General features: G+C 40.7%; 1 long non-coding RNA gene across 1 annotated transcript in view; it reads right to left on the reverse strand.

Moving 5' to 3' along the window:
• Window positions 1-1,949: 1,949 nt before the first annotated feature.
• Window positions 1,950-20,170, reverse strand: part of LOC142407834 (uncharacterized) — a 58,061-nt gene continuing 39,840 nt past the window's right edge. The window contains exon 3 of the long non-coding RNA XR_012775069.1: window positions 1,950-2,070. This is a non-coding gene — a long non-coding RNA (uncharacterized LOC142407834). The remainder of the gene's footprint in view (window positions 2,071-20,170) is intronic.

A 20,170-nucleotide genomic window follows, 5' to 3' on the forward strand; every position in this document is an offset into this window, starting at 1 on the left:
TTGTCTAAGCCAGAATACGAAACTATTGCAGTGAAGGTCAAAGAAGGAACTAACAACTGCTTGTCACCTCAGTTTTGCTGAAGTGAGCTTACTGCATGCTGAAGTTCATGTAAAAGTCTATTCTTCTTTCTTTTGAAAGTCTCATCCTTATTTTATTACCTGAGCTCTAAAAGCCTCACCATGAGCATCTCTTCAGAGATTCAGAAAAATCTGGCCCCAGCCTACCATTCTTCCACTCCAGCTAAGACGTGTTTCACACGGAATCAAGGAAGTTTTAAACTTCATGGGGAAAACTATGTTTCTGGACATAATGTTCACATTAAGCTGCTTTTTTGTCTCTTTCTCTCTCAATTCTACTCCGTGTAGCTTAGAGAAACTCAAACTTATCCCAGCTTTCATATCTTCATACCTGCAGCTGCAGCCCCTGGTGTCTCTACTCCAATTCCTAAATTTCCTTTCTGGCCCATGATGTCATTTCTTATGCTACCAGTTCTTCACAGAAAGCTACTTCCTTAATAAAGTGACTAAGGGCAACACCTTTACAGTGCTGAAACAAATCAGTAAATACAGTTGCTCAGTTTTGGTTTTTTCTTTCTCCAAGTTTCAGTAACCTTTCAGGAAGATACCTCCTTGCAGACTGTTAGTAGAGGAAACAGAGCTAAGTAGTAAAATGCCAGTTCATTATACTTGTGGGGATGAGAAGATGTAACAACTGCTACATTGCAAATAATTTTCTGTAACAGCTGTAGTAAGAGAGTCAGGAGAAACAAAGGTATTTCTTGAGTTTTCAACACCACCAGAAAAATCCCTCTATGGTACTTACCTTAAGGGTTGGGGTGCTATACCAAAGTCAAGTTTACCTGCAGGCTAGTTACAGGCAAGATCAACTAGCCTTGTTCACACTGAAGTATACTTCGGTTACAGCCCTACTGAAATAAGGCTATTAGCAAAGGGAGTTCTTACTCAAAACTAAAACTAGAAGTAAATTCAACCCTGAAAGTATTTTTTCCATACGTGCCTTTTTCTGTAGCTGCTTCATGCTCTTGTTTTGCTCTCTGGATCAAAATACAATAATTAGAAAGATCAGCTGGCTTAGACAGGCTTCCACTTCAGTTTTGATGTAAGTTTGGTAAGTATCCTCAACCAGAGAAGATCTTTTTTCTGCACTTCTGCTGCCGGACATAGTTCTCTTAAAGAAACAGTTTTAACTACAATAGTTTTGTTCAATATTAACAACCATGGTTTTAAACAAACAGAAAAACAAACCAAAACCCAAAAAGCCTTGCTCTGTCCCCACAACCTACTTATGATAAATAGAACACACTTGATTTCCTGTAAGAGCAAACTGCAGCACCTCAAGCACAACACAGTAGAAACTGAATGACCCATTTAGTTGAAAAGTTTCAGGTAGTTTATAATACAGAAACAGAAAATCCTGTTTACATTTTAACAACATCATTATACTTTCAATGGCATTTGTGTCTAGGCATTTAGATCAGCACAGTGAGCTCATTAGGTAGCGTGAGTTGCTGTACCTAGAGAGAAAATGTTAGGGGATTTGGGATAAAACCTATTAGATTACTGCAATCCTTCTACAGTTTTCATTCAATTCCGGATGAAGCATTTTGTCTTCCATAGAGCAAACCACAGATCTTTTACAAAACAAGCTTCTACATTTTTCAGAAGACTATTTCTCCAACAAACTGTCAGGTAGCACTGTGTGAATCATTTATTTTCAATTTGGCAGCTGAATGAAAACTAAGAAAAAAAAAGAAAAAACCTTCAGTTCAGGCTGAACTGAATTTGAATAGGTTTAATTTTCATCTCATTGAGCCAACAAAACCCGGACTTCAAAAAAACCCGGACTTCAAAAAAACCCACACCATTTCACTTGACACAAACATTTCCATTGATAAAATGAAAGTCAGATATAAAGACAGAGACTTACCCCTTATTTTGCAGCCCAGAGAGGACACCTGGAGAGGAGGTGGAGGGTCACAGTCCCACTTTCACCCATGGAGTCCATCCCTCACTTCTTCTGCACATGCACAATGTATCACAGCAAAACACCTACAGGTGGAAATATTGTTCTCACTTTCCTCAAATGATATTATTAATGACAATATTATAACATCAAAATTTAAGTATTTCCTAGAGCAGGGCCTAGAAACAGGCTCTCCTACATGCCTACCTTCAGTGCACTCACAAAAGTCCTTCTTCTCTTCAGAAAAGCAGATCTCCTTTTTATACTAATGAAACTCCCCCAAGAAGAGAGTGAGCTCAAGGAAAACCCACATCGTGCTGTCAGGCTCCTGAGGGCACTAATGAGCTTTAATTGCCCTGATGGGCCTCATGTGGGACTCCCAACCACCTTGCCCCTACCCCTAATGGATGGACTGACTGCACCTCTCACCCTGGTCCTGCCTCATCGTTGTGCCACATCTGCCTGTCACCGGTGTCCACTGGGCCCTCACTGCTGCCCCATGGCCCAAATTGGGGACTGCCGTGGGACTGCACCCTGGTGGGGCAGCCACTGCCCGGTCCCTGCCCCACTCACAGCTCCCTACAGTGGTGCAGCAGCCTGCGCCATAGCTTTCCCCAAACTGGGTGCCATGGGGCCAAGCCCCACAGCTCCCCTAGCCAAGCAGAGCAACCCCACAGCTCCTCTAAGCCATGGGGCCCAGCCTTCCATCTCTGCCAGACCCTGCCCCACAGCTCCAGGTGAACTGCCAGACCCTGCAGGAGAGCATGGCCCATGAAGGACGAGAAAAGAGTGGTTGACACCATTATGGAAAATTAAGTTACAATAACTTATGCCAGAATATTGTATAAGCAAAGATATTTTAAGTCTTCCACTCTACAGAGATTATATTCAGCAAGTTGCCTCTCTTCAATTTGATTAGGAAAGTTTAAAAGGTCACAACAGACCACAGAGTATTTGCAACCTGGAAATGAGTCGGCTTTCAGAGCACGGGGTTGAAACGCCTTGCTGAAGCAGCCTGTCCTTCTTGGACCTAAGACATTGAAACTATAGGCTGACACATGGAGTTTTATGCCTGTGAAGCATTTTCTGAGCTAGCATAATTATATTTGAAGTTGTAGCATGATATAAACTGCTTTTAAGCCCCATAAAAAGCTTGTGGTGGTCTGCACAACAAACCTCTCTAGTGCTATAAGCCAGGTATTAGTCAAGAAAAAATGTTTTGTTTTAACCTTTCCCATCAAATACTCAGAAATTTAATCAAAATCACCCACTTTTTTCCATATGCATTTTTAATGTCGAGGACACGTCACATGTCATGGGAAAAAATTTGCTGCCACAAATTTCAACTAGTTCTGGTAAAGAGCTATTTCTCTAGGAACAAGGGCCCCAATAGTGCTGAAAAAAATACCTAAATATAGCACGTGCAATAGTGAAATTTGCTCCTATTACTTCAGACTCCTGGGATCAAGACACCAGGTTAGTCATAAATGCTCTCTGACATTAAGTTTTCCAAAGATACCAAAGCTTTGACTAGTAAACCATAAATTTATGAACACCAGAAAACCCCAGTAGGCAAAACTAAATCTTTAGGTTAGCGGAGGCAATTCCAGTGGTATCATTTTATTAGCCCCTTACTACTTCACAGCTCAGAAAGCAATGAGCATCCAAACTAAAGCAGTATCTCCACATGAGATAGGATTTTGTAAGGAACTATGCAAGCAATACAAAAAAGGAACATAGATTACACAAAGCTCAGTATGATAAACTGAACCATTCCTATCTTTTTTGCAACCATACGTCTTCCCTCAAAGTTTCTAACTCAAAGACCAGAGAGGACTTGCAAAGCATCATGTCATGACCTGGCTGAGCTTAAACAGCAGGTATCTGAACAGTGAAGGTCCCCCTCTGCAAGGTGAGGCCATCTGATACACACAACTTCCCGGTCTGAAATAATGTTGTTGAATCTGGTGGCCTCCTGGAGAAACTGGATTGTGGGTGCAAAGATTTTTTTAATGAAAAACTGGTAGAGTCAGAGATGGAAAGCTGGTGGCAGCCTGATACCACAAGACTGAATGAGGATTTCAGTTCAGAAGACAGGAAGATCTGCAGCCTTTGAAGGAAGGTGCAGCTCAGCTCACAAGCCAGCTTAATGAGTATCCTGCTAGTACATGAATGGGGAGCCTTTCCTTCAAGTGTAGAAAGGCATTTAACTGGCAAAACCAAAATGCAAAATGGACAAAACAAATATAACCACAGAGGCAGCAAAAGCTTTAAAAAGCTGGAATTTGCTTTTGTGTATATTGTGTATAGACTGCACCCATAGCTGAATGTGCTTAGGGGCAAAGCCTGGAATTCATTCCGTTTTCTCATCCTATTTTGGGATTTAAATTTGGTGCCATCCTTTCTGTTGCCACAATGCAGTACACCCACCAGTGAGAGTGCAAAATGCCAGGACACAGTTCTGAAAAGGGAAGACTTCTCTCCATCCCAACCAGCCAAGCCAAGCCTGTGCTTGCAAAGAGCCCCAGGGGCTGCCTGCATGAGACCCCCAGCACCCCACCACAGCCTGCCCTGCCCCATTTTAGGGAAAAACCTCCACTGGGCAAACTCTGGTTGGAGCTCACAGCCAGCAGCACAGCTTTCACATACATGGATAACTATGCTCTGGAGGAACTGGACTACAGATATGGGGAACAGGGAGTCTCACACTGGAGATAATCTGTCCAAGGTCCCACTCTGTTCCTGCTACTATCCCAAGCAAGCATCCCATCCCACCCCATCCCACCCCACCCCACCCCAGGATCTGCTCCATGTCTGCTCCCAGGAGCAGCTTCCCAGGATCCGTTCCATGTCTTTGAAAGACAGTCACCAAATAAAGATACTATCTGACCAGCAGTTAACAACCAGCTTGTTAGTTAATAGCCTGAGGGAATCTGAGGGCGTTTTATGCTCTAATACTCTGTTCATTAACTGTAGTAACAACCAATTTCAAGGTGATTATTGCTATTATAAGCTATGATCAATTTTTTAAACATGTTTCCATTTTTATCCAGCTTAAATCTGGTGCAGTAGAGCAAGGGGAGCAGCTGTGTTGAGAATTAGACTTTTCCCCAGATTAATATCTGATTTTCCATCAAAGAGAATACAGGACACATTCTGTTAGGTTTCTAATTGTTTCTACCATAAACCTCCACCACACTGAAATATGATCTCTAATAATTTTTAGTTTGAACTTCCTATACATAATTCATCTGACTAGATGGTCCTCAGCAAAAGCCGTTAAAGCAATTTGTTTCACTTACGTAGAGGAATAAATCAGTGCTTAATTATCTGTGGTTTATTATTAACAGCACTGGTGAGCTGACCATATGCCATGACTTCATCTTTTCACACAGAAAAATGAGAATATACTGATTGTTTTTATTATGTCTTTCAACACTCAGCCAGGGTTCCAATGAAATGAAGATGGAGAGTTTTGCAATGTTACTCAATGATAAATAATAATATTCTAAAATTCTTTGTCCTTGCTTTTAGGATTCACCTTTATATGCTCTTTTACTGGAAGTACTTACTAGCATGTCTCATGGCAGGAGAAGATAAAATTGTAACTTAGGTTGTTTCCAGGAGATATATGATATGTAGCATAGTACATTTCTTTGTGGGCCTTCAAATATATTGGCTTCAAAACATGGCATATGTTCAACTCCAGAATACTTGAGATACAGTATGCATTTAATGTAAAGACCAGAAAGACACACCTTCCTGATTTTTTAGACTTAATTGAGTCCATGCTGAAAACCCTTATGAAGTCAGTACAGTACCAAATAACACAGGTTTTGATCCTCTGCCAGGGCAGCCTTAAACTCTTTAGTAGACACAGCGGCAAAATAAAACTTTCTTGAAAACATTATGGATTGATGAACTGCTTTGGAATGAGTCCAGCTGCCCAGACTTTCTCCACTCCAGATAGACCCAAAATGAACCAAAGGTTCTTTGAGATGCAGACCTCTGAACCATGGTGGCAGGTACAGGCACAACCTCAATTCAGCTAATAGCAGGTGTTTTACATTTGTCAAAACAAGAGTGGAGAGCCTTCAAATTCAAAGGCAGCTATGAAGTCATTCCCTCTTGGGAACACGAAGAGACTCTCCTGCATCCGACATGTTTCTGCAGAAGGGTGGGGTTTGTCACCCTGAGAGGCACTGGGTCCATTCTCAAAGATCTTTAAGCACAGCCACATACAGGCTTTAAGTGGAAATCTGAGAAGTGCCGAGGAGACACCGTGTGCCCACCAACCAACAGGGCCAAGGAAATTAGCAGGTACATGTGAAAAAGCCAGAGAGGAGTCTGTCCCTTTTAGGCATTTATATTGCGTGTTGTGCTTTAGAGTCAGCCTCCAAAACTGCACCCTCTTTCCTACCTCTGCTCCAGGGGCTGTGAGATTATGATGCTCCCACACAGGAGCATAAATGGCAGCCTTGCTCTGGTGCGTACCTCTGTTGTACAAATGGCCACAAGCTAAGGGCCCTGGGCTGCCTATGATTTTCACTGGCAAAAGACATTGGCTGACATTTGAGGAACCTCCACTACTTTTTGGGTAAGAACATATTTCTGAACCATGCACACCATAAAGAGACCCAGAGCTTGACCAAGTGTTTTAGGGGGTCATTAACACTAACATGGAGTTAGGAAGAAAACAAAAGCTCTGCAAAGTCACAGGTCCATTTGTGATGACTGAGAGACAGAGGTTTATTTCAGCACGGAAAATGGAAACTTCCTACCTGAATCTTTCTAGAAACCTTAGAACTAAATTGGTGCCACATCCCCACATGTGGGACAAGGCTGTAACAAATCCTATAAGCTTTGGGAAAATCAGTTCCTTTCACACAGACATCCTCTGGCTGCCCATTCCCTGCACAACCAGTTGCAGCTTTAAAACAAGTCCCACCAGAGTACCAACTCCATTGCAAGGGCCAACATTGAGAAGAACAGGAATCACGTCTTTCCTCCGCTAACACCTTCAGGCTTCCTGTCCCACAGCACAGAGAAGATGCTGTGCTGGCAGAAACTACGGTGCTGCTTACTAGCTCATTCACTCTTGTGTCACCCAACAGAGATCCTTAATCTCCCTCTCCTGATGTGTTTCATGACTTAATCTCCCACACACTTGGAACTGTGCTGAGACCATCTGCTCTTTTCTCACAAGCAGAGGGTAATGACTTTCGTTCAGCCTGACTCAGCGCCCAAAGGAGTTGCTCTCCTTGTTAATACAGGTGTGGCAGGGGGGGATACTAGGCCAAAAATTAGGACTGTTTTTACAGCTAAGGCTCTTGTTCCTCCAGAGAATTGCTGTTCCCCCTTATCCCTCCTCCTCGCAACACCAGGCAGTTGCTCACTGTCAGCTGACAGCCTCCTCAGAGCAGACATGACTGAACTTTCTTGGTTGTTTCCAGCCATGAAGCAACCAGGTTCCCTCCCCAGACAGGATTCTCTGAATGAAAAATACTCTGACAGGGCAAGAGTGAATGTACCAGATTTCTTCTTATTTTCTCAGGACTCTCAAACTCTCAGCATGCAGTACTATACTTTTGGTCTACCTGTGGCCACAGGCTGGTTTTAGGCACAGAGCACTGCAAAGGCAAGTGGCAAAGGACTGTTCCAGCAACATGACGGAGGCAGGAGAGGGACAAGCATTTATAAGTATGGTCATACCCTCCTCCCCATTTTTTCTTCACTCCTACACTGTCATTTTCAGACCAGGGACATTTTAGTTCTTCTCATCCTTGGGACAACAAATTCAAATCAGCCCATGCAGCCAAGAAAGCCTTGAACCAGACCGATTAAACCAGTGTCGTAATCAGGATGTAGATGAACAGCCATGTGAATCAACATCCATAATCTCTGTACCTCCAGCCTGTTTGCTGTCACAAGTCATTCATTTGATGCTTCTGTGGAGACTTAAAGAACCATTTGCAACTTGTTTTGTTGCTTTTTTCCCCTTCTTAATTGGCTCTGGATAAACTCCCTGCTGCCCAAGCAACTCTAGTCTTGTGACAAGGGGAACAACCAGTTAGCCTTGTCTCTAGGCCTGGTTTTATTTTCAGAAAGGAAGACAAGAAGCTGCACCAACACATGGTCTGAGAAGCAACAGCTCTGAATTTGGAGGAGCCTGGTAATCCATCAATTCTTTCCAGTTTGCTGAAAAGATTTCACTTGAAGGAAGGCCACAATCCAACACTTGTAAAAAGTAATTTGAACAGTGCTGTTCATCCATGGATCTCAAAGGGCAAAGTGAATAGAAATGAAATACAGTACACCAAGGCATGATCCCATAGGAGGCACTGTAAACGTGGTCAGACTGAACAATAAACTGAGGCTAGACCATCATGTGGCTTACCTCAAGTCATTGCAGCTCCAGCAAAACCATCCAGTACCCTGCTCCAGCAAAGCACTTGAGCACATGTACAACTTGAGACTGCAAGCTACAGCATCAGTATAAGTGAGATAACATCAGTTTAAACAGGATGTCACTTGTAGGGGAAGTTCCTCATTTTCCTGAGTGGTCTGGAAATTGGTCATTTGGTCAGTTGGTCTGGAAAGTGGTCATTTTCCTGAGATGCCTGGCCCTTGGTACCTGTTCTAATTACATTTCCTCTCCATACAGATGTTATGAATGAGATCTAGAGGCTGGATTTGTTCAGGAAAGGGGCAAGGGACCTATACTTGGCACAAAGAGGTATTATCCCCAGTGTCAGGTGCATGGTTTGTTTTGGTTTTTTTTAATATCAACTGAATGGAAAGGAAAGGGTTGTTTCTTCCAAAACCTGTCCACTACCCATTACTGTTAAATACTTTGCTGATCTTTTAATCATCACATTCATCAGTTGCTGGATGTCATCTCATATTTTCCATGGCTCTTGGCACCTCTGTGTGGTACTACTGATTAATGGAAGCAGCATGTTGATCTCTAGCTGCCAAGTGCTGCTGGCCAGCACCCTAAACTTTTGGGTGGTTCTTCACCCTGGCAGAAAGAACTGTTTCCAGTGTAATCAGGTCATCCATGAGCAAGGGAAAAAGAGAAATAGAGATTGTTAACACATACATCTACAGGAGTGATATATCAGCAGAGAAAGAGTGCCTGGGCCAGTTCCTCAGCTGGTGCAAATCACTGGATCATCAGAGAAGACCACGAGGCTATGTGATTCACAGCACCCTAAGACCTGGTCTTAATTTTCCTCAGCCCTGCTTCTATGATTTACACTTGTGCATGAGCAAATGACACAAGGTGTCAAATGCTATCAAACTGATAGATACTGTAAACCAGGACTAAGCGTGCACAAAATACAAAGGCCATGAAGAATTGGGCCCTGTGCATTCATTAACAGCCCTCTTTCCCATGGGACAGAGCTGATACATTGCTCCACAACTCCAAGTGACGGAAACAGCTCCGTGTCAACTCTTCTCCTGCTGACAGCCCCAAGGGAATTTGAGTTTGTTTCTCCTCCTCCTTCTCTTACCCCCACAAACTCCCTTCTTACACCCTTGCCCACAAAAAGATATTTTACAAAGGTATCTTCCAAATCTCCCCCTAAATGCAACAGGCTAAATCCTGTCCCCAGTTAAGCCTTTGCCAGTGTATGTAGTTAGATTTAGCCTACCTCTCTGTACAGAAAGCACACAGATGTGAAGATGGTCTGTGGCACATCTTTGCAAAGTGTGTCCTGTGGTTTGTGAGAGCATCTGCCAGCCAAAAGGAAAATCATCTCTGGTATTAGGTTAAAAATGCCTTACCTGGTATAATTCTGCATGCCTGTACCAATGACGATGGAGCCTTTTACTCCAGATGAGTATCTGGTCCACTGTGTACAGATTCAGCTCTTAGCATTCATGTATTCACTAATTCCTCTCCCATTTCCTAACTATATTCTGATCAGCTTGCTTGGGGCTTTTTTTCTTGTACAGTAAAGCTTGCTGAAAGTGCCTCTGTTCCAGGGCACTCTCTTTGAAATATGTCTTAGCTTCCAAGGGTAATGAACTCTTTTATAATAAACGCCTAGCTATAATGTGAACAATACTTGGCTTCCAGGAACTGCCTTATAATTACACGGCTTGGTATTGCATGTCAGAGGTTTGCTTCATCTTTAATATTTTATGAAGAAATTCAGATTCTGACAGTAAAAGTATTTAACCCAGAGGACCTAGAACCCTGACTATTATTTTGTAAAGTAGCCATCCAGCTACACTTTTGTGCACCACCATTATCCCTGGTGCATACTCACACTCTTTGATACTCTCTAAGTAGACACAACCACATGCTGTCCAGATGGAAACCTGGCTGCATCATTACATTATATTGAAATAACCCAATACCACCTGTTTCTGCTGGGGTTTCTGCCAACGTTTTCCCATAAAACATTTATTTTGCTAATATTTTAGTTGGTCACCACAGAAGGACACTTGAATTTAAAGATTTACCATGTGTGCAGCCACAAGGAAAACCCTTTAAAAAAAAAAAAAAACAGCAACAAAGCTCAAGAATAGCTAATGCCTATTGTTTAAAACATGGATGTTCACCTAGGCACTAGGTAATAACACTCTGCAGGGACCGAAAACCAAACACAGGTTTTTGGCAGTGTACATCAAGTGAATTATCTTAACTGTGTTGGTACTCACCTCTCATATAATTAAAGAAAAACTTTCATGTGTGGAGTGGGACTAATATACAATAACAATAATGAAAACTCGTGGGGTTTTTTTCTTTTTCTTTTTTTTTTCTTATTAATCTGCAATATTATAAAACTCCCAGTCTCCTTCCTCTCCCCCTCAGCAGATAAAACAGGTTATCCTCAGTTAGTCTGTAGAAATGAGAAAGGCATTACAACTCTCGGCCTACTTGGGATGTTTGAAGTATTTATGAGATACCCTCTACAACAGTAATAGGATTTTTTATTTGGAAATTATATTTTTAGAGACATTTTACTTAAAAAAAAAAAAAAAAAGGCAAGAACCACTTGATTTATCAAAAGCATTTGATAAAAACCTTCCCAGCATGTGGTCACTCAGGTATATACCTTTTAATTTTCCGTGTTGATCTCTGTACAAAAGTCCAAGCCGTAGCTGTACTTCATACAAAGACCTTTTTCTTGCATATACAAAATTTTGTTTGAAGAACAACAGAGGTTATTAACGATCCAATACTCCCAGTATATGCACTGAGCATCAATTATTACTATCCAATTTTAAAACTTTCTGTCCTACAAAGGGAGAAGTAACAATGTTGTGTAAAGTGACCAACAGAACCCTACAAATACCCAGCAGTAAACCACCAACAGGAAGTGTTTCTTGAAATGCAGTAGATCAAACACAGATGAATTATTTAGCAAATGGTAGGCACATCAGTAGAAAAAAGGATGTGATCCAAAAAAAAAAAAATCCACAAACAGAGCAAACATGTACAAACTAAGGCAGTAATCCATATTTACAAATTATAATTTCTTCAGCTGTAAGAAAGCTACCTTACAAGAGAGAAAAAGAATGAGTTAGAAAAAATAGAAATGGGATGTTTTTGCTAGAAATTTTGATTGCATATATTTAAGAGAGCTCCAATTATATTAAACTGGAAAAGTAACCAATAAAAATCCACCAGAAAAAATAATAGTCATTAAAAAAAAGAGTGGATAAAAACAGCTTCAAGTTCACTTGCTTGGATTTGTTCTAAATATAGCCCTAGCCATTTTTATCACGTCTGAGAAACAGAATACTTTTCTAGGTTGTAAAAGAACGTTACAAGAACTGAAAGGAAAGAGAAAGGGATTAGCCATGAGTTTGGCCCCCCCATTTTGTTCCTTTCTCCTTTTCGTCTTTGTTTCATGTTCCATTCCCAATAAAATTACCCATTTATAACCAAATCCCTGGCTGCTGGCACAAAAGTAATTTAAATTTTTGCCTATTTTTAAAAAGCCAACTTATAACCTGCAATCATTACAGTAATTGATTAAATATCACAAGCAAAGCAAAGTACCTATTTGACAGCTTCTATTCATGGTACCATACCTTCCCCGAAGACAGGTAGTTAGATAATTAAGCGATCCATTTCACTGCATATATGCTATATACAAAAGAAACTGACACACAATGAATCCTGCTAAGCTTTTGTTCAACATATGAAATACTGGATAATCACCTTTTTTATGAAAGCACTTGACCTTTAAATTGATATCCCCCCCAAAAAGATGGTAATCGCTGCTCAAAGAGATATTGAATGCGCTGCTGCTAATCCAGAAGATCATTGCCCATTAGTCATTATTAGATTTTTTGAATCTAAAGGTGAGCATTTGATTATAACAAAGAGAAAAAGAAAATAGTATTTAGGTTGCTGTGAATGCCTATACTTTTCTCTTTGCAAATCACAGTGACAATCAGAGTTATAGACTGACTGCAACATGAATATCATTTACGCATTTGATCCCTACTCAGAGAGCAGCTTTAAAAGCTTTGAATGACATAAAGCAAGATTATCAGTGACAGCAATTTTAAATATTATACATGTTGCCTGTATCACAAGTGTTTTTCTTTAGCAGCTGATGAGTATTATATTCTTTTGTATAATACATTGGAAATATATTTCTTTTCCTCTGTTCGGTAAAAACATAAGAAAAATGTTTAAATGCAACAGAGAAACTGCACAGCCTTCTCAAAGAAGGACACGAAAAGCTACTCTTTCCTTTTATTACATTTTACCTGTATCCCTGTTCACTTTTTACATGCCATAACTAATCATATGCTGCATTCCAGAAATTGAATTTCAACTACAAGGACAACTAGCTGGGTAAAACACTGGATGAGCTGGATGACCATGCTCAGAAGGAAGTGGTTATTGGGTCGTACTCTACCCAGAGGCCAGTGACAACCGGGTAGCATCTATCCTGGGACCTGTGTTGTTTTATACCCTTATCAGTGACTGACCGGGAGGAGACGATGAAGAGCACCCTCAGCAAGTTTGCAATGACACCAAACTGGGGGATCTGTTGATACACCCCCTGGCTGGGGCTGCTATCCAAAGGAACCTGGACAGGCTGGATGAAAGGGCTGACAGAGACTTTGTGAAATTCAGCAAGGACAAATGCAAAGTCCTACCCCAGGAAAGAAGAGCCCCTGGACACAGTACAGGCTGGGGACAGGCTGGCTGTGCAGAGAAGGGGGCCAGTACATGTTTCCCACAAAATCTATATAACCAAGAGCAGCTCAGAAACTGTATTCTTACGGTAAAAAGCTTCTCTGAGCACAAAATTGAAAAATCTTTATTAAGAAAAAAAAACAGTATGCTTTTATAGTTGTTTATTTTAAGCTTTTTAAACTGCATGGCTATTTCACCAAGGTATGTGTGACAGATTACCTACTGGTTTTTTGCATTAGAGGTTACATTTAACATTCTTGGGCTTGAAGTAAAAATAATTAGGAAATTCTTTTCATATAAGAAGACAACCTAGATGACCTTAAAGGTCTGGCCTTCAGATCTGGCAATCCGACATTTTCAAGCAGTCCCTTTCTAATCAAACACTCCTGATATTCTTCATGACTGTTTTGCCAGTGCCGGTGCCCAGACACACATCCGCCAGTCAAACTCAATTCAGTCTGACCCTCTCCCACATTTACGTATGAGACCTGATACCTGCCCAGCTGTTGTTCGTAACTCATAATGCAGGACACAGCACATTCAAATTTGACTCAGTTTTCCTCCAGGATACGTTTTGTTCCACCCCTCCCTACATTTTAGGATGTATTGAAATGTTCTCTGTCAGCATTTCTCTCTGTGTTGGCTACAGTGGGCACTTTCATAGCCAGGCTCAACCAGAACCAAATTCCTTGGTAGCTGGTGGTAGCTGCAGTGGATCCTGTCCTCCACCCTGAGATGCAGGTAACTGCCTGTGCACCTTCTCCAGTGAACAGAGGGAGGCAGGCTCTGCCAGAGAACCCGCCTGTCTACTATAGGTGATCTATATTACCCTACAGATGTCTCTTACCACTAAGCAAAGATGGAAACTGTACAGCTAAATCAGCCATGCCACATTAAACAGCCAAAATTCAGTGAGACTATTTCTGTCCCAGGGTAGAAGTGACTGAAGTCATACCACACCGGTTTTTTAATGCTAACCCAGAATTTTACTCCCTGCCCTTCACAAGAACTAGCAATCATCACATAGACAACTTTTCTAAATGAAGTCAATGCACTATGACTATGTAAGAGCAAAATACAGTAAGTTATTTAGGTAGAAGCTGAATGCTTAAAGACAAAATTGTGACTCCAAATCTTACTGTCTTCCCAATAGAGCTGAAAGTTTCCTCTCATATCTAAAGCTCTGCATCTGGGTGTGTGTAGGGCTTCCCAGCCAGAACTGCTCAGAAACTCTCTGGAAGCCATGGAAAAAACAGCAGACATTTTTCTGGACTTGTAATGATAATTTGCTGCACAAAAGGTAATCAATATCTACAGATCCAAAGAGCACCTGGCACCATTGTGCTACAGCTGTTAAGAGTTCACCTTCAGGATAAAGCCTAAGGTGAAAGACCTCACCATCACTTGAAAATGATAAATATTTGTTGCATCGCCGCTTTGCAGAACTAATCATTACACCTATAATTACTCTGCCTTTGTCTCTCACTCTCTCCTGAGCAACAGAGCTTTGCTCAGCCTTGCCCAGGCTCCTAATAGGGCTCCTCATAGGGCTTCTTGCCTACCTCCTGCCTTCCAGCTACTGCTCATAACTTCTTGTGTGATGTTTCCATGGAAAATTGCTGCCACATAGACCTCGGAGCAGCTGATGAAGTGGTTTCTGTGAGACATCTATAAATAAACCACTAATCTTGTTTCGTTTGTGACCCCACTGTACCAAGATCTCCATGATTAAAAATTTGCTTTAGCAAATAGTATCATCGTTTATCTTTACTGAGAACATAACCCAAAATGCGTAAGGTTTTACTTCTTTCATACAAACAAAATATTAGCACCACTATTATTTATTGCTTGCAGTAGCGTGTGCTTCACAGTGCTAGACTTTACAAACATCAGAGCAGTTTTTGCTCAGAAGAGGAGCAGAAGTTTTCATCTGTGGTACAACATGAAAAGACCCCGGAGAGATCATGGAGGTGTTCTGAAAATTTCCACAGGAAAGAAAAGAGAAGGAGAATCTGAAATGAGAGTTTAATTTATGAATCCCTACAACAGATGATTCTGTATTTCATAATTTTATCCATAACATGTAAGTTTACCTTTACTTCTTTCACCCACAGACTGCTCTTGCTTAGATCCCACCTGAACTCCCTGCAGTCAGATCCCTTCCAGCCTATAGCCAAAACCATAAATTGAGTTATGCACAATGGAAACAAGAAATGCAAGCATGCAAACAATCACAGTAAGAAGCACTCATTAAACTCTTCTGAGAGAGCAACTCAGATGTTGAAAACACTCACAAAGAGGCTTTTTTTTGAAGAAAATCAGCAGTATTGAGAGATAATGATGATGTTTTAAATGAGAACTATGTATATCTATGCATACATCCGGGATGTCTGGGTTTTTCTAACTGCACCTCTATCAACTAAGATATAAATCTACATGTCTGTTGTAGGCAGTGATATGAAAATGTAGTCACTTCCTCTTCAAAATCCCTAAAGAGCTCCTTTGCATTTAAAACTAAATTGAAATGACCCTACCATTCTAAATTATTATTTACACCGGTTATTCAGATATTTGTCTATTTGGAGGGGGGGAAAAAATTAAACATAGCTGTATTTTAATACTAAAACACTTGTAAAATTTAATTGAGATTACAAGGACGGAATTAGATTGAATAAAAACCTTGTATAAATTCTAGTATCACTGTTGCTTTGGTTTAAAATCAGATCTTCTGTGGCAAACATCTTCCTGTGCCTGCAGAAGGACTGACTGTGATGCTAAGAGGAGGTTTGCCAATTTTAAGGAGATTAAGTTTTGTACTCCAGATGTGTAAGATGCTTTCATTTTCTTCCTACGCCTAATTCACGATTCCAAAAAAATTGTCTTCCGTAAAAACTCCTCCCATAACCTTCATATCCTAGATACTTATCTTTGGATGGGATGAATCCATTTTTTGGAGATGCCTTTTCTCTTTGCACTGACTAGAGAGAGTCAAAACAAGTTGCTTATACAACTTTTAAATAGCTAAAGCTGGAGCAATAAATCCCGCCCAGAACTGAGGAAAAGGTCAAACTCAACTAGCAATGAAAGACAGCAGCAACACCACTACAAATAAACACAATTTGAAAAAATATATACACAAACAGGGAACATCACTATACTCTCTGCTTATATAGCCCTCTGGCTACTGTATCTCATTTAAACTCTCAGCATTTAAACTCAAACCGGATCACTGCAGGAAATCTTCGTTTTGCAGTTGGACAACATAGGAAAAGAGCAAGAAGATATTTTCAAAGGCAAAACCAGGACTTAAATGGTTTGTTCCCACTGACTTCCAGAAAGAGCAGAACTTCTCACTGGGACTGAGAAAGGCTTGACTGGAGACATCCAACAGAGTGACTGCAGGGCCTAGTCCCCCACAACACACACACAAAAAGAGCAGCAGAGATCAAGGGCATCCTTGTCCTCCTCCGGACAATAGTGAGCAAGTCATTCTTTTTAGATCCCTCTCGAAGGAGTCTGCCAAAGGAAATGTCTGAGACAGAGCTAGAAAATAAACTAGTTCACCCCAGCCCGAGAACAAGGCTCTTTTCACCACATCATCGCCCTTCATCCTCCTCCACATCCTCCTTACTGGATTACTTTTCTCATAACTATATTGGGAATTTTAATTCCAAACTATGGAAATGTTGAAGGTGTGTCTGTGTGCATATGTGCAACACTTGTACACACAGTCCTGTACCAAAAACGCAGCCAATGCCACATCAGGATTAAGAGTTATCAAAAAGTACAGTTGCTTCAATGGTAAATAATGCTGCTGATGTTAACCCTACTTCAGTGGCTCTGCTGATAAAGATTGTTACTCTGGCTCCAGTGATCCAGTCCGTAGTTCCTTTCAGGTCAACAGCAGTTGAGAAACAAAACTAAAAAAGGTCGAAGACTCTAAAAATAGTTTTAGAGGCCTGAAGGAAACAGAAGTGGCAATCTCAAGTCCCTTCTCACCATCAGATTAATCAAACTTGGTAAAGAGATCCAGCTACAGAAACACAACTTTTACGTAACACTTTTGGGATACAACCCTTCCCACAGAACAAGCTGAAATACAACCAGAGCAGCCACTTATTATTTTTGTTGTTGTTGTTATTATTACTATTACTATTTTATACTGCCTGTAAGAAACAGCAGCTGAGCTGACTACATCATTGTCAAAATCAGCGCCATTCACAGAATGAGGGGTAGGCACGGTGGGATGTAGGATTCAGTCCGTCACCAGGAACAGATGATGCTCAGGGACACCGGGTAAAGATTAACACAATAAATGGGAGGCAAAGGATAGCTAAGGGTAGAGAAGTTCCGTAGGAAGTAGAGCAGGAAACAGAGCAATTACAGGAAATGCTCTGGATACAATATGAAATATTTATCTTTCTGGATCTTCTCATGTTTCCATATAGCCTCAGTAATCCAGACCAGGACCCTTTGGTTTAGATGCTATTTAGAGCACAGTGATGAAAGCAGCTGGTGTAAACCCTACTGTAGCCTTGAAACACACTTATCACATGTAAGCAGCTAAAAAATGTGGCACTTAAAAAAAAGAAGCACAGTAGGACAGTTAAAGGCACAGTATAACTAGCCACAGTTTGAAAACCGCTTCACGTTTGCGATCTCACAGGAGATATTAATGCAGTAATGTTAATAATAGATCCATTAGGAATTGCTGACTAGAAATGCACAGCCATGTGTTTTGCTTCTGCTGGGGCAATCTCAGCTGAAGAAGGTCCTACACATACAGTCCCTGGCTGTAGAGGATGGGAAAGCACCCACATAGGACCTAGTTTATGTGACCTTTTTTGAAGTATTTTTCAGATAACAATTTCCGGGGCCTGATCTAGCCCCTAAATGCTAACAGATAGTAGGTAGTAGATGTAACATTACCAAAAGATATTGGGAAATAGAGGCCCTTAGATGTGTTTATGAATGTATTCTCATAAATGAAAGCATACTTTAAAAATCTTGGTCCTTTAGCAATGGCTTTGAATGAAGAGCCAAGTCCTCCCCTCACATCAACATGTTCACATGTGTAGAATTCCGACTGACCTTACTACATACATGTGAACACACACACTTAAAGATTCCCATTTCTGACTCCACTATTTCCTTTATACCGCAGGGCCAAATTCTTCCCTTAGTGATGCTGATCTAACACTGAAGTAACTCAGTCAACTGCAGTGGCCGCGTACGGTTGTCATTATTAGTGCAGTGAATATATGTAGTGAAATGTTGCTCTCCACTCTCCTTTTGGAGAATTTATTAGCTTATTTATTGATGTGCTAGCTATGGGGCCAAGACCATCATGAATGCTTGTATGGAGTCAACACCTTTCTGCAACAGCAGAGTGAATGAGGAAATTCCTAGTTGTTAAATAGCCTACATCTGCAATACCAGACTAAAACAATCTCTCAAGTAAATGTATTCCTTGATCTAAAAACACACATTTCACATCCTATGAATCAATTGTCTTCACTCTGCAAACACAAATGACTATGTCCTACACTCATTTACAGTAGCGTTAATCCAAACTAACGCCACCAAGTCGGTTGAGGTACTCCAGATTTACACTGGTGTGAGTGAGAGCATTTGGCACTCAGTACCTATGGTTGTAGATCCTCAGCTGGTGGAGATCATCACAGTTCTTTCAAGTCAATGCCTCTGAAATTAATGTAGTTATGCTGATTTACACCAGGTGAGGATCTGCCTTGTGGTTTCTGGCTTTAAAGTCTCTTCCTGTCAGCCATCTCATTCCAAAATGGTTTCAATAGACAACTTCTAGCCAGAATTTCCTCTGCTATTTATAGGATTATCTCAAGAGTTTCTACGATAATCCCCATATTTCCATCTTTGTATCAGAGCCTATTCCAGGGTTGTATTACAGCCAAAATATTCACATATCCAGATGACACCATTCCTTCCTCCTCTTTTCCCTTCCCTATTTGGGATGATTATACAGAGGGGAAGTGTTTCTCACGGCCAGATCCTCAGCTGGCATAAATCAGCATAAAATCGACATTAGTGATTTACATCATTTAGCAATATAGAAGAAAAGACAAAAAAGAAAAAAATTAGTTTTTACCAATGCAGTTTAAAATTAGTAACAGGTCTTTATAATAATATTGAAAGAATATTAAAATGTAACCCATATGTACACCTTTGATGTGTGTTTTACTGGCTCAGCTAGGCATCATTTCCAGCTTGGAATGACAAAGCTTCTTGCTGTTTTGTTTAATACAATCCTCAGTGATTTTGCCCCTAAATAGTCCATACTTATTCAACATACTTCACCTCAAGTGTACTTAAAACACAAAACCAAAGTCTTTCACAAACAAAACCTATTCTGTCGATTTCATGCTTCCTTTTCATCCAGCAAAATGTTAAATTCAACCTGTTGAAATAGGTCAGGTTTAACAGAATTTAAGCTTGCTATACAGAAGTGCCACAGGGGATCTATAGACATCAATTCTCATTCACACTCCAGAAATCTTACAGTAAATAATTTACCATACAGTTTCCTATTGATCCATCTAGCCTTCTTTTATCTGTCATTTCCTAATGTCCATGTCCACTTACAAATATTTTTATTCCTCTTCTGGAGAGCTAGATTTCCCCTATGCCAAGTCCTTGTAAACTAGCAGGTATCTGTTCAACTGTGATACTCTACACAAAGATCTTAATTAATAAAACAACCTAGATCAGAACAGAGCTGCACATGCAGCAGAGAGAGTTGAAAAGTAGAATTCCCTGCAGGGACGGACTCAGAGTCTGTGAAACCCTTCAGAGAATCAAAGCAATCTGCATCACAAGCACATTTTCCCCATACAGAAGTGCTTGCAGGAACTGCCAGTTTCTACAAGTATATAAGTAAAAACAAAAGAGGTAAAGCTGACTATTGAGATTTCCATTTGTTAGACTTGACATCTTGGCACAGTCTTTTGGGGGAGATCTGATAGCCAGTGGCAGAG

Source organism: Mycteria americana, chromosome 3 (genome assembly GCF_035582795.1).
Source record: "Mycteria americana isolate JAX WOST 10 ecotype Jacksonville Zoo and Gardens chromosome 3, USCA_MyAme_1.0, whole genome shotgun sequence".
Taxonomy (NCBI): Eukaryota; Metazoa; Chordata; class Aves; order Ciconiiformes; family Ciconiidae; genus Mycteria; species Mycteria americana.